Below are 10,891 nucleotides of genomic sequence, written 5' to 3' on the forward strand. Positions count from 1 at the left end.
GCAGCCGCATTCTTTTTTATTGACAATTTGTCACGTTGGCGCGAACGCAATCCTGAGTTCCAAAACTTATGAGCCGGAAGGACGCGCTTCGTGTATTTTTTTTTTTTTGTTGTTGTGAGATTTATAAATTTATTTATTAACATTACATCGTTACAAGCTAACAACTTTACAACATAAAACACGAACAGAATTGTAATTGTAAGCACTTCCTTCCGCAATCCGACGTGCCAGCAGAGCGACTGCCGAATTAGCGGGCGCGCCGCCGTGTGTGTGAGACGCGCAGCTTCTCGTTGCACCTCCTGTCATCCGCTTGGCGCGTGCAGCCTTCGACACTCGCGGAAGACGCATCTTGTCCCTGGTGTCCAGCGCAGGAGGGCTGGCGCGCGGCCGACCGGCGTATGGCCTGTGCGGGGTGTGGCAGAGTGTTGTTGGAGGGCGCCACTGCTGGCGATGTGAGCTTCTTCGCCTCGCCTCGCCTCGCCTCGCCTCGCCTCAGACGAGGTGTTTGCGTAATTTGCAGTGCATTCGCACCATTCCTGTCCCTGTCCCCGTCCCGACTTGTCCCGACTTTGCTCGACTGCCGCTCGCTGCCGCTCGGGTCGTGGCCCATATAACAGCGCAAGCACAAGAAACGTCTGCAGGAGATGACGAGACGAGACGAGTCGACTAAGGAATAAATGTATAATTACATATCGAAGTAGGAATTGTACACCGCTATACAACAACAGGCGCTGACGTATTTCAGAACACATCTGCCGATTCGTACTGTTTTGTCGTTTTCAAAGACTTCCTGGCGAACTTGGTTAGCACATTCTCCCTCAAACTGAGATATTTACTGCAATTTCGCACCTTATGGTCATTACAGTAGATTAAAATGCTTAAGCAAGAATCTTTGTCACAACAGAACGGTGGTATGGAAAGAAGGCGGTATAAAAAAAAAAAAAAAGTAAATGAAAGGGAGCCAACAGCACGTGGTGTTCCCAGGTGGTCACCCATCCAAGTACTAACCACGCCCGATGTTGCTTAACTTCGGTGATCGGACGAGAACCGGTGTACTCAACATGGTATGGCCGTTGGGGCCCAGATGATGTAGGCGCATGGCGGAATTCGCATTCGGTTCTTATCCCAACACACACAAAATCACACTTTTCGGTCGAAAGCAGCCGCATTCTTTTTTATTGACAATTTGTCACGTTGGCGCGAACGCAATCCTGAGTTCCAAAACTTATGAGCCGGAAGGACGCGCTTCGTGTATTTTTTTTTTTTTGTTGTTGTGAGATTTATAAATTTATTTATTAACATTACATCGTTACAAGCTAACAACTTTACAACATAAAACACGAACAGAATTGTAATTGTAAGCACTTCCTTCCGCAATCCGACGTGCCAGCAGAGCGACTGCCGAATTAGCGGGCGCGCCGCCGTGTGTGTGAGACGCGCAGCTTCTCGTTGCACCTCCTGTCATCCGCTTGGCGCGTGCAGCCTTCGACACTCGCGGAAGACGCATCTTGTCCCTGGTGTCCAGCGCAGGAGGGCTGGCGCGCGGCCGACCGGCGTATGGCCTGTGCGGGGTGTGGCAGAGTGTTGTTGGAGGGCGCCACTGCTGGCGATGTGAGCTTCTTCGCCTCGCCTCGCCTCGCCTCGCCTCGCCTCAGACGAGGTGTTTGCGTAATTTGCAGTGCATTCGCACCATTCCTGTCCCTGTCCCCGTCCCGACTTGTCCCGACTTTGCTCGACTGCCGCTCGCTGCCGCTCGGGTCGTGGCCCATATAACAGCGCAAGCACAAGAAACGTCTGCAGGAGATGACGAGACGAGACGAGTCGACTAAGGAATAAATGTATAATTACATATCGAAGTAGGAATTGTACACCGCTATACAACAACAGGCGCTGACGTATTTCAGAACACATCTGCCGATTCGTACTGTTTTGTCGTTTTCAAAGACTTCCTGGCGAACTTGGTTAGCACATTCTCCCTCAAACTGAGATATTTACTGCAATTTCGCACCTTATGGTCATTACAGTAGATTAAAATGCTTAAGCAAGAATCTTTGTCACAACAGAACGGTGGTATGGAAAGAAGGCGGTATAAAAAAAAAAAAAAAGTAAATGAAAGGGAGCCAACAGCACGTGGTGTTCCCAGGTGGTCACCCATCCAAGTACTAACCACGCCCGATGTTGCTTAACTTCGGTGATCGGACGAGAACCGGTGTACTCAACATGGTATGGCCGTTGGGGCCCAGATGATGTAGGCGCATGGCGGAATTCGCATTCGGTTCTTATCCCAACACACACAAAATCACACTTTTCGGTCGAAAGCAGCCGCATTCTTTTTTATTGACAATTTGTCACGTTGGCGCGAACGCAATCCTGAGTTCCAAAACTTATGAGCCGGAAGGACGCGCTTCGTGTATTTTTTTTTTTTTTGTTGTTGTGAGATTTATAAATTTATTTATTAACATTACATCGTTACAAGCTAACAACTTTACAACATAAAACACGAACAGAATTGTAATTGTAAGCACTTCCTTCCGCAATCCGACGTGCCAGCAGAGCGACTGCCGAATTAGCGGGCGCGCCGCCGTGTGTGTGAGACGCGCAGCTTCTCGTTGCACCTCCTGTCATCCGCTTGGCGCGTGCAGCCTTCGACACTCGCGGAAGACGCATCTTGTCCCTGGTGTCCAGCGCAGGAGGGCTGGCGCGCGGCCGACCGGCGTATGGCCTGTGCGGGGTGTGGCAGAGTGTTGTTGGAGGGCGCCACTGCTGGCGATGTGAGCTTCTTCGCCTCGCCTCGCCTCGCCTCGCCTCGCCTCAGACGAGGTGTTTGCGTAATTTGCAGTGCATTCGCACCATTCCTGTCCCTGTCCCCGTCCCGACTTGTCCCGACTTTGCTCGACTGCCGCTCGCTGCCGCTCGGGTCGTGGCCCATATAACAGCGCAAGCACAAGAAACGTCTGCAGGAGATGACGAGACGAGACGAGTCGACTAAGGAATAAATGTATAATTACATATCGAAGTAGGAATTGTACACCGCTATACAACAACAGGCGCTGACGTATTTCAGAACACATCTGCCGATTCGTACTGTTTTGTCGTTTTCAAAGACTTCCTGGCGAACTTGGTTAGCACATTCTCCCTCAAACTGAGATATTTACTGCAATTTCGCACCTTATGGTCATTACAGTAGATTAAAATGCTTAAGCAAGAATCTTTGTCACAACAGAACGGTGGTATGGAAAGAAGGCGGTATAAAAAAAAAAAAAAAAGTAAATGAAAGGGAGCCAACAGCACGTGGTGTTCCCAGGTGGTCACCCATCCAAGTACTAACCACGCCCGATGTTGCTTAACTTCGGTGATCGGACGAGAACCGGTGTACTCAACATGGTATGGCCGTTGGGGCCCAGATGATGTAGGCGCATGGCGGAATTCGCATTCGGTTCTTATCCCAACACACACAAAATCACACTTTTCGGTCGAAAGCAGCCGCATTCTTTTTTATTGACAATTTGTCACGTTGGCGCGAACGCAATCCTGAGTTCCAAAACTTATGAGCCGGAAGGACGCGCTTCGTGTATTTTTTTTTTTTTGTTGTTGTGAGATTTATAAATTTATTTATTAACATTACATCGTTACAAGCTAACAACTTTACAACATAAAACACGAACAGAATTGTAATTGTAAGCACTTCCTTCCGCAATCCGACGTGCCAGCAGAGCGACTGCCGAATTAGCGGGCGCGCCGCCGTGTGTGTGAGACGCGCAGCTTCTCGTTGCACCTCCTGTCATCCGCTTGGCGCGTGCAGCCTTCGACACTCGCGGAAGACGCATCTTGTCCCTGGTGTCCAGCGCAGGAGGGCTGGCGCGCGGCCGACCGGCGTATGGCCTGTGCGGGGTGTGGCAGAGTGTTGTTGGAGGGCGCCACTGCTGGCGATGTGAGCTTCTTCGCCTCGCCTCGCCTCGCCTCGCCTCGCCTCAGACGAGGTGTTTGCGTAATTTGCAGTGCATTCGCACCATTCCTGTCCCTGTCCCCGTCCCGACTTGTCCCGACTTTGCTCGACTGCCGCTCGCTGCCGCTCGGGTCGTGGCCCATATAACAGCGCAAGCACAAGAAACGTCTGCAGGAGATGACGAGACGAGACGAGTCGACTAAGGAATAAATGTATAATTACATATCGAAGTAGGAATTGTACACCGCTATACAACAACAGGCGCTGACGTATTTCAGAACACATCTGCCGATTCGTACTGTTTTGTCGTTTTCAAAGACTTCCTGGCGAACTTGGTTAGCACATTCTCCCTCAAACTGAGATATTTACTGCAATTTCGCACCTTATGGTCATTACAGTAGATTAAAATGCTTAAGCAAGAATCTTTGTCACAACAGAACGGTGGTATGGAAAGAAGGCGGTATAAAAAAAAAAAAAAAGTAAATGAAAGGGAGCCAACAGCACGTGGTGTTCCCAGGTGGTCACCCATCCAAGTACTAACCACGCCCGATGTTGCTTAACTTCGGTGATCGGACGAGAACCGGTGTACTCAACATGGTATGGCCGTTGGGGCCCAGATGATGTAGGCGCATGGCGGAATTCGCATTCGGTTCTTATCCCAACACACACAAAATCACACTTTTCGGTCGAAAGCAGCCGCATTCTTTTTTATTGACAATTTGTCACGTTGGCGCGAACGCAATCCTGAGTTCCAAAACTTATGAGCCGGAAGGACGCGCTTCGTGTATTTTTTTTTTTTTGTTGTTGTGAGATTTATAAATTTATTTATTAACATTACATCGTTACAAGCTAACAACTTTACAACATAAAACACGAACAGAATTGTAATTGTAAGCACTTCCTTCCGCAATCCGACGTGCCAGCAGAGCGACTGCCGAATTAGCGGGCGCGCCGCCGTGTGTGTGAGACGCGCAGCTTCTCGTTGCACCTCCTGTCATCCGCTTGGCGCGTGCAGCCTTCGACACTCGCGGAAGACGCATCTTGTCCCTGGTGTCCAGCGCAGGAGGGCTGGCGCGCGGCCGACCGGCGTATGGCCTGTGCGGGGTGTGGCAGAGTGTTGTTGGAGGGCGCCACTGCTGGCGATGTGAGCTTCTTCGCCTCGCCTCGCCTCGCCTCGCCTCGCCTCAGACGAGGTGTTTGCGTAATTTGCAGTGCATTCGCACCATTCCTGTCCCTGTCCCCGTCCCGACTTGTCCCGACTTTGCTCGACTGCCGCTCGCTGCCGCTCGGGTCGTGGCCCATATAACAGCGCAAGCACAAGAAACGTCTGCAGGAGATGACGAGACGAGACGAGTCGACTAAGGAATAAATGTATAATTACATATCGAAGTAGGAATTGTACACCGCTATACAACAACAGGCGCTGACGTATTTCAGAACACATCTGCCGATTCGTACTGTTTTGTCGTTTTCAAAGACTTCCTGGCGAACTTGGTTAGCACATTCTCCCTCAAACTGAGATATTTACTGCAATTTCGCACCTTATGGTCATTACAGTAGATTAAAATGCTTAAGCAAGAATCTTTGTCACAACAGAACGGTGGTATGGAAAGAAGGCGGTATAAAAAAAAAAAAAAAGTAAATGAAAGGGAGCCAACAGCACGTGGTGTTCCCAGGTGGTCACCCATCCAAGTACTAACCACGCCCGATGTTGCTTAACTTCGGTGATCGGACGAGAACCGGTGTACTCAACATGGTATGGCCGTTGGGGCCCAGATGATGTAGGCGCATGGCGGAATTCGCATTCGGTTCTTATCCCAACACACACAAAATCACACTTTTCGGTCGAAAGCAGCCGCATTCTTTTTTATTGACAATTTGTCACGTTGGCGCGAACGCAATCCTGAGTTCCAAAACTTATGAGCCGGAAGGACGCGCTTCGTGTATTTTTTTTTTTTTGTTGTTGTGAGATTTATAAATTTATTTATTAACATTACATCGTTACAAGCTAACAACTTTACAACATAAAACACGAACAGAATTGTAATTGTAAGCACTTCCTTCCGCAATCCGACGTGCCAGCAGAGCGACTGCCGAATTAGCGGGCGCGCCGCCGTGTGTGTGAGACGCGCAGCTTCTCGTTGCACCTCCTGTCATCCGCTTGGCGCGTGCAGCCTTCGACACTCGCGGAAGACGCATCTTGTCCCTGGTGTCCAGCGCAGGAGGGCTGGCGCGCGGCCGACCGGCGTATGGCCTGTGCGGGGTGTGGCAGAGTGTTGTTGGAGGGCGCCACTGCTGGCGATGTGAGCTTCTTCGCCTCGCCTCGCCTCGCCTCGCCTCGCCTCAGACGAGGTGTTTGCGTAATTTGCAGTGCATTCGCACCATTCCTGTCCCTGTCCCCGTCCCGACTTGTCCCGACTTTGCTCGACTGCCGCTCGCTGCCGCTCGGGTCGTGGCCCATATAACAGCGCAAGCACAAGAAACGTCTGCAGGAGATGACGAGACGAGACGAGTCGACTAAGGAATAAATGTATAATTACATATCGAAGTAGGAATTGTACACCGCTATACAACAACAGGCGCTGACGTATTTCAGAACACATCTGCCGATTCGTACTGTTTTGTCGTTTTCAAAGACTTCCTGGCGAACTTGGTTAGCACATTCTCCCTCAAACTGAGATATTTACTGCAATTTCGCACCTTATGGTCATTACAGTAGATTAAAATGCTTAAGCAAGAATCTTTGTCACAACAGAACGGTGGTATGGAAAGAAGGCGGTATAAAAAAAAAAAAAAAAGTAAATGAAAGGGAGCCAACAGCACGTGGTGTTCCCAGGTGGTCACCCATCCAAGTACTAACCACGCCCGATGTTGCTTAACTTCGGTGATCGGACGAGAACCGGTGTACTCAACATGGTATGGCCGTTGGGGCCCAGATGATGTAGGCGCATGGCGGAATTCGCATTCGGTTCTTATCCCAACACACACAAAATCACACTTTTCGGTCGAAAGCAGCCGCATTCTTTTTTATTGACAATTTGTCACGTTGGCGCGAACGCAATCCTGAGTTCCAAAACTTATGAGCCGGAAGGACGCGCTTCGTGTATTTTTTTTTTTTTGTTGTTGTGAGATTTATAAATTTATTTATTAACATTACATCGTTACAAGCTAACAACTTTACAACATAAAACACGAACAGAATTGTAATTGTAAGCACTTCCTTCCGCAATCCGACGTGCCAGCAGAGCGACTGCCGAATTAGCGGGCGCGCCGCCGTGTGTGTGAGACGCGCAGCTTCTCGTTGCACCTCCTGTCATCCGCTTGGCGCGTGCAGCCTTCGACACTCGCGGAAGACGCATCTTGTCCCTGGTGTCCAGCGCAGGAGGGCTGGCGCGCGGGCCGACCGGCGTATGGCCTGTGCGGGGTGTGGCAGAGTGTTGTTGGAGGGGCGCCACTGCTGGCGATGTGAGCTTCTTCGCCTCGCCTCGCCTCGCCTCGCCTCGCCTCAGACGAGGTGTTTGCGTAATTTGCAGTGCATTCGCACCATTCCTGTCCCTGTCCCCGTCCCGACTTGTCCCGACTTTGCTCGACTGCCGCTCGCTGCCGCTCGGGTCGTGGCCCATATAACAGCGCAAGCACAAGAAACGTCTGCAGGAGATGACGAGACGAGACGAGTCGACTAAGGAATAAATGTATAATTACATATCGAAGTAGGAATTGTACACCGCTATACAACAACAGGCGCTGACGTATTTCAGAACACATCTGCCGATTCGTACTGTTTTGTCGTTTTCAAAGACTTCCTGGCGAACTTGGTTAGCACATTCTCCCTCAAACTGAGATATTTACTGCAATTTCGCACCTTATGGTCATTACAGTAGATTAAAATGCTTAAGCAAGAATCTTTGTCACAACAGAACGGTGGTATGGAAAGAAGGCGGTATAAAAAAAAAAAAAAAGTAAATGAAAGGGAGCCAACAGCACGTGGTGTTCCCAGGTGGTCACCCATCCAAGTACTAACCACGCCCGATGTTGCTTAACTTCGGTGATCGGACGAGAACCGGTGTACTCAACATGGTATGGCCGTTGGGGCCCAGATGATGTAGGCGCATGGCGGAATTCGCATTCGGTTCTTATCCCAACACACACAAAATCACACTTTTCGGTCGAAAGCAGCCGCATTCTTTTTTATTGACAATTTGTCACGTTGGCGCGAACGCAATCCTGAGTTCCAAAACTTATGAGCCGGAAGGACGCGCTTCGTGTATTTTTTTTTTTTTTTGTTGTTGTGAGATTTATAAATTTATTTATTAACATTACATCGTTACAAGCTAACAACTTTACAACATAAAACACGAACAGAATTGTAATTGTAAGCACTTCCTTCCGCAATCCGACGTGCCAGCAGAGCGACTGCCGAATTAGCGGGCGCGCCGCCGTGTGTGTGAGACGCGCAGCTTCTCGTTGCACCTCCTGTCATCCGCTTGGCGCGTGCAGCCTTCGACACTCGCGGAAGACGCATCTTGTCCCTGGTGTCCAGCGCAGGAGGGCTGGCGCGCGGCCGACCGGCGTATGGCCTGTGCGGGGTGTGGCAGAGTGTTGTTGGAGGGCGCCACTGCTGGCGATGTGAGCTTCTTCGCCTCGCCTCGCCTCGCCTCGCCTCGCCTCAGACGAGGTGTTTGCGTAATTTGCAGTGCATTCGCACCATTCCTGTCCCTGTCCCCGTCCCGACTTGTCCCGACTTTGCTCGACTGCCGCTCGCTGCCGCTCGGGTCGTGGCCCATATAACAGCGCAAGCACAAGAAACGTCTGCAGGAGATGACGAGACGAGACGAGTCGACTAAGGAATAAATGTATAATTACATATCGAAGTAGGAATTGTACACCGCTATACAACAACAGGCGCTGACGTATTTCAGAACACATCTGCCGATTCGTACTGTTTTGTCGTTTTCAAAGACTTCCTGGCGAACTTGGTTAGCACATTCTCCCTCAAACTGAGATATTTACTGCAATTTCGCACCTTATGGTCATTACAGTAGATTAAAATGCTTAAGCAAGAATCTTTGTCACAACAGAACGGTGGTATGGAAAGAAGGCGGTATAAAAAAAAAAAAAAAAGTAAATGAAAGGGAGCCAACAGCACGTGGTGTTCCCAGGTGGTCACCCATCCAAGTACTAACCACGCCCGATGTTGCTTAACTTCGGTGATCGGACGAGAACCGGTGTACTCAACATGGTATGGCCGTTGGGGCCCAGATGATGTAGGCGCATGGCGGAATTCGCATTCGGTTCTTATCCCAACACACACAAAATCACACTTTTCGGTCGAAAGCAGCCGCATTCTTTTTTATTGACAATTTGTCACGTTGGCGCGAACGCAATCCTGAGTTCCAAAACTTATGAGCCGGAAGGACGCGCTTCGTGTATTTTTTTTTTTTTTTGTTGTTGTGAGATTTATAAATTTATTTATTAACATTACATCGTTACAAGCTAACAACTTTACAACATAAAACACGAACAGAATTGTAATTGTAAGCACTTCCTTCCGCAATCCGACGTGCCAGCAGAGCGACTGCCGAATTAGCGGGGCGCGCCGCCGTGTGTGTGAGACGCGCAGCTTCTCGTTGCACCTCCTGTCATCCGCTTGGCGCGTGCAGCCTTCGACACTCGCGGAAGACGCATCTTGTCCCTGGTGTCCAGCGCAGGAGGGCTGGCGCGCGGCCGACCGGCGTATGGCCTGTGCGGGGTGTGGCAGAGTGTTGTTGGAGGGCGCCACTGCTGGCGATGTGAGCTTCTTCGCCTCGCCTCGCCTCGCCTCGCCTCGCCTCAGACGAGGTGTTTTGCGTAATTTGCAGTGCATTCGCACCATTCCTGTCCCTGTCCCCGTCCCGACTTGTCCCGACTTTGCTCGACTGCCGCTCGCTGCCGCTCGGGTCGTGGCCCATATAACAGCGCAAGCACAAGAAACGTCTGCAGGAGATGACGAGACGAGACGAGTCGACTAAGGAATAAATGTATAATTACATATCGAAGTAGGAATTGTACACCGCTATACAACAACAGGCGCTGACGTATTTCAGAACACATCTGCCGATTCGTACTGTTTTGTCGTTTTCAAAGACTTCCTGGCGAACTTGGTTAGCACATTCTCCCTCAAACTGAGATATTTACTGCAATTTCGCACCTTATGGTCATTACAGTAGATTAAAATGCTTAAGCAAGAATCTTTGTCACAACAGAACGGTGGTATGGAAAGAAGGCGGTATAAAAAAAAAAAAAAAGTAAATGAAAGGGAGCCAACAGCACGTGGTGTTCCCAGGTGGTCACCCATCCAAGTACTAACCACGCCCGATGTTGCTTAACTTCGGTGATCGGACGAGAACCGGTGTACTCAACATGGTATGGCCGTTGGGGCCCAGATGATGTAGGCGCATGGCGGAATTCGCATTCGGTTCTTATCCCAACACACACAAAATCACACTTTTCGGTCGAAAGCAGCCGCATTCTTTTTTATTGGACAATTTGTCACGTTGGCGCGAACGCAATCCTGAGTTCCAAAACTTATGAGCCGGAAGGACGCGCTTCGTGTATTTTTTTTTTTTTTGTTGTTGTGAGATTTATAAATTTATTTATTAACATTACATCGTTACAAGCTAACAACTTTACAACATAAAACACGAACAGAATTGTAATTGTAAGCACTTCCTTCCGCAATCCGACGTGCCAGCAGAGCGACTGCCGAATTAGCGGGCGCGGCCGCCGTGTGTGTGAGACGCGCAGCTTCTCGTTGCACCTCCTGTCATCCGCTTGGCGCGTGCAGCCTTCGACACTCGCGGAAGACGCATCTTGTCCCTGGTGTCCAGCGCAGGAGGGCTGGCGCGCGGCCGACCGGCGTATGGCCTGTGCGGGGTGTGGCAGAGTGTTGTTGGAGGGCGCCACTGC

General features: G+C 50.1%; 9 non-coding genes across 9 annotated transcripts; all 9 read right to left on the reverse strand.

Moving 5' to 3' along the window:
* Positions 1 to 959: 959 nt before the first annotated feature.
* LOC124559975 lies at positions 960 to 1,078 on the reverse strand. Its single transcript, XR_006969000.1, has one exon. It is a non-coding gene; the product is annotated as a 5S ribosomal RNA (ribosomal RNA).
* Positions 1,079 to 2,118: 1,040 nt separating this feature from the next.
* Positions 2,119 to 2,237, reverse strand: LOC124559976. The gene has a single exon (XR_006969001.1). It is a non-coding gene; the product is annotated as a 5S ribosomal RNA (ribosomal RNA).
* Positions 2,238 to 3,279: 1,042 nt separating this feature from the next.
* Positions 3,280 to 3,398, reverse strand: LOC124559977. Its single transcript, XR_006969002.1, has one exon. It is a non-coding gene; the product is annotated as a 5S ribosomal RNA (ribosomal RNA).
* Positions 3,399 to 4,438: 1,040 nt separating this feature from the next.
* On the reverse strand, positions 4,439 to 4,557 carry LOC124559979. Its single transcript, XR_006969004.1, has one exon. It is a non-coding gene; the product is annotated as a 5S ribosomal RNA (ribosomal RNA).
* Positions 4,558 to 5,597: 1,040 nt separating this feature from the next.
* LOC124559980 lies at positions 5,598 to 5,716 on the reverse strand. Its single transcript, XR_006969005.1, has one exon. It is a non-coding gene; the product is annotated as a 5S ribosomal RNA (ribosomal RNA).
* Positions 5,717 to 6,757: 1,041 nt separating this feature from the next.
* LOC124559981 lies at positions 6,758 to 6,876 on the reverse strand. Its single transcript, XR_006969006.1, has one exon. It is a non-coding gene; the product is annotated as a 5S ribosomal RNA (ribosomal RNA).
* A 1,042-nt stretch (positions 6,877 to 7,918) lies between these two features.
* On the reverse strand, positions 7,919 to 8,037 carry LOC124559982. The gene has a single exon (XR_006969007.1). It is a non-coding gene; the product is annotated as a 5S ribosomal RNA (ribosomal RNA).
* Positions 8,038 to 9,080: 1,043 nt separating this feature from the next.
* LOC124559983 lies at positions 9,081 to 9,199 on the reverse strand. The gene has a single exon (XR_006969008.1). It is a non-coding gene; the product is annotated as a 5S ribosomal RNA (ribosomal RNA).
* A 1,044-nt stretch (positions 9,200 to 10,243) lies between these two features.
* On the reverse strand, positions 10,244 to 10,362 carry LOC124559985. Its single transcript, XR_006969009.1, has one exon. It is a non-coding gene; the product is annotated as a 5S ribosomal RNA (ribosomal RNA).
* Between the last annotated feature and the right edge of the window lie 529 nt (positions 10,363 to 10,891).

The sequence above is a fragment of the Schistocerca americana genome, unplaced genomic scaffold (genome assembly GCF_021461395.2).
Source record: "Schistocerca americana isolate TAMUIC-IGC-003095 unplaced genomic scaffold, iqSchAmer2.1 HiC_scaffold_1064, whole genome shotgun sequence".
Lineage (NCBI taxonomy): Eukaryota > Metazoa > Arthropoda > Insecta > Orthoptera > Acrididae > Schistocerca > Schistocerca americana.